The 3,691-nt window shown below is 35.5% G+C and overlaps 1 non-coding gene across 1 annotated transcript; it reads right to left on the bottom strand.

The window, feature by feature from the left end:
* Nucleotides 1-1,261: 1,261 nt before the first annotated feature.
* On the bottom strand, nucleotides 1,262-1,368 carry LOC128290850 (small nucleolar RNA R71). The gene has a single exon (XR_008280635.1). It is a non-coding gene; the product is annotated as a small nucleolar RNA R71 (small nucleolar RNA).
* Nucleotides 1,369-3,691: the final 2,323 nt, after the last annotated feature.

Below are 3,691 nucleotides of genomic sequence, written 5' to 3'. Positions count from 1 at the left end.
GGATTGAAATTGTAATTAATGGACATGATATTTAATTGGTGCATGTTTAATCTTCTAAGGTAGTTGAGGGTTAAATTAGCAACGGCATTAAACAATACATTAACCTTGCATAACTTGCAATATTATTGTGATTAAATTGTTTCAATATAGAGATATATTGTTACTTCACTTAGTCTTTTACTTACTTATTAAAATTTGATTAAGCTTTTGAATTGACATAGAGATGGTGAAGAGGTTATTGGGTTTTAGTAGGTAAGTATGTGCATTAGTTAGCAAGTTACTGAGTTGCCTTGAAATTATTCGTAACAACATGACCACAACTTTAATTATTCTAAGTTGAAGAATAAAATTGATCTAACACATTTATGTCATATTTACTAAACTAATCTTTTAGAAATCGTGCATTGGAATATTTTACTTTTATTTTTTTTCTTAGTTAAATTTCTTAGTTAATGTTTAGTTTTTACAACACCTCTTCAAATTTTTCATCACCAAATTGTTTGAAGTTGCATTTCATAAATATTTTCTTGCATAGTCCCTGTTGGTATGATAACTCGACCTTACTTGTCAATTTATTACTTGATACGACTGTGTACACTTGCACATTTCCGTTGTTCCAAGTTTTTGGCGCCGTTGTCAGGGACTGTTTTAAAGACATTATTTGTGAAATTGTTAATTTTGCATTTTGGTCTATTTTTCTGTTCAAATTTAATTTAATTATTTTTTTGTGATTTTTTTAGGTGTTTATGAGCATTGGGCTTACTCCCCATAGATCTTGAAATTGAAATGACTTTTTGACAAAGAAGACAAGCAGCTCAAAGATGAACCTTGAGAACCAAAATCAAGGAAACAGAGCAAATTATGCACATAATCCTATCCTTGTTGCTAATGACAAGGATCGAATCTTGAGATATGTCATGCCATTGTTTCATGGGCTTAATATGGGTATTAGGAGACCCGAAATCTAGGCACAAAAATTTGAGCTGAAGCCAATCATGTTCCAAATGCTTTAGATAGTGGGCCAATTCTGTGAAATGCCTTCTAAAGATTCTCACCTTCACTTCAGATTGTTTATGGAGGTGAGTGATTCCTTCAGGTTAGCCGGAGTACCCGAAGATGCACTACGATTAAAATTGTTCCCATACTCACTAAGGGACAAAGCTAGAGCCTGGTTAAACTCATTGCCACCAGACATAATCACACATGGAAAGAGTTAGCAGAATGCTTCCTTATGAAGTACTTCCCACCTAACAAGAATGCTAAGTTGCGGAATGATATCATTACCTTCCAACAAATGGATGGCGAATCCTTGTGTGAGGTGTGGGAAAGATTTAAAGAATTATTACAAAGATGCTCTCATTATAGAATCCTGCATTGCATTCAATTAGAGATATTCTATAATGGTCTCAGTGCTCACACAAGGATGGTAGTGGACGCTTCTGCTAATGGTGCTCTCCTTTCTAAGTCTTATAATGAGACTTATGAAATCATTGAGAGAATTTCTAGCAACAATTACTAATGGCCAACCAATCAAGTAGTGTCAGGAAGAAGAGTCGTAGGAATACATGAAGTGGGTGCTCTTACTTCACTCGCATCTCTCTTATCCTCGATATCCTCAATGCTTAAAAATTTTACTACTAATGGATTTAATAATTTTGTAGCTCATTCACGTAATCAATTCAAAAATACAACCTGTGTTCATTGTGGGAAAGGGCACTTGTTCAAAGAATACCCATCAAACCTAGAATCCGTGTATTACATGGGTAACCAAATCTAAAACCGAGGTTGGTAGAGACTACAATCCAATTTTTAATACCCATCTTGGTGAAACCACCCGAATTTCTCTTGAAGTAACCAAGGGGTTGGACCTTGTAACATTTACTCACAACCTAGACCAACCTAGCCCTTTGGATTCACTCAACCGGTTTAGAAACCAACTCAAGCTGAGCCTTCCAATGGCTTAAAAAACTTGTTGAAGGCATACATAGCAAAAAATGATGCCTTGATCCAAAATCAAGCAGCCACATTGAAAAACTTGGAAAACCAAATGGGCTAGCGTGCAATTGATCTTAGTAATCGACCACAAGGTACTCTGCCTAATGATATAGAGAATCCAAGAAATCTGAGGAAAGAGCATTACAAAGCATTAACACTAAGGAGCGCAAAGACGATAAAACCCAACACTGTCGAAGTCGAAGAAGAGCCAGCTAAACCTCGAGATAAAAATGAAGTTCAACCAAATGTTAAAACTCCAGTGTCACAAAAAATAGAATCTTCAAAATCTGATAAGGTAACTTCTGACCTACTTAATTCTGATAAGCTAACATCTTTGTTAGATGCAGACATGCCACAACAAATAAAGTGCCTAGTTCAAGTTAAGAATCCTCCACCACCCTACCCTAAAAGACTCCAGAAGTAGAAACATGAAGTCTAGTTCAAGAAATTCCTAGATATACTCAAGCAAATTCATATCAACATCTCGTTGGTAGAAACTCTTGAACAGATGTCAAACTACGTCAAATTAATGAATGATATACTGTCAAAGAAATGAAGACTTGGAGAATTTGAGACTGTAGCTCTGATGAAGGAATGCAACGCATATCACAAGATAAACCAACCCCAAATATGGACCCTGGATGTTTCACCATACCTTGTCACATTGGAGAATCTTATTGTGGTAAGGCACTATGTGACTTTGGTGCAAGCATCAACTTGATGCCCTTGTCCATACTTAGAAAGTTAGGGATAGGTGAGTTAGACCAACTACGGTTATGCTTCAATTAGCAGATCGATCTTTAGCACATCTAGAAGGATAAATGGAGGATGTATTGGTATATGTAGATAGATTTATTTTTCCAACTGAATTTGTTATCTTAGACTTTGAAGCAGATAAAGAGGTGTAAATAATCCTAAGAAGGCTTTTTTTAGAAACTGAAAGGATCCTTATTGATGTGCAAAAGGGTGAGCTTACAACGTGTGTTTAGGACAACCAAGTAACGTTTAATATTTTTAAGTCCATGCAATTTCCTGGCATAGTTGATGATCATTTTGCAGTATTTGAGTTAGAGGAATTAGTTGTAGAATAGGGACTCAAATCTTTTGAGGACCCATTGGAATGAATCTTAATGTCAGACCCTCCAAGTTATTAGAAGGGAGAGGAATATTTAGCATTGCTAAAAGCTAACCAAAGGGGATTTAATCCACAATCCCGCTTTGAATCTTTTGAAATAGAGAGTAGAGATTGTGTCCAACTAAAAACATCAATCGAGGATCCACCTAAATTGGAACAAAAGGTACTTCCCTCACACTACTTTACCTATGATTATTTCAGTAGTGTTAACTAAAGAGCCAGAAGAGAAACTTATTTTAATGCTAAACAATTCAAGAAAGCTATTGGATGGACCATAGTTGATATCCGTGGTATTAGTCCATCCATGTGCATGTATAAGATCATCCTCGAAGATGGTGAGAAAAGGATAATTGATGGAAAATGGAGACTAGAAACCTTCGGCGTTATTATTTTCTTTTTGTTCTTTATTTTTCTGTGACAATTTCTATCACTTTGTTTGCGTTCTTTAGTTCCTGCATTTTGGTTCCTTATTTCCAAGTGATTGTTCTTTTTGTTATGTTATGTTACATTGAATCTGTATGGGGTTTGACTTCTCCTTCTAGTTAATTCACTGACCTGTAA

The sequence above is a fragment of the Gossypium arboreum genome, chromosome 3 (assembly GCF_025698485.1).
Source record: "Gossypium arboreum isolate Shixiya-1 chromosome 3, ASM2569848v2, whole genome shotgun sequence".
NCBI classification, from domain to species: domain Eukaryota; kingdom Viridiplantae; phylum Streptophyta; class Magnoliopsida; order Malvales; family Malvaceae; genus Gossypium; species Gossypium arboreum.
The sequence above is the reverse complement of the archived record's forward strand: the minus strand, read 5'-3'. Positions and strand labels throughout refer to the sequence as shown.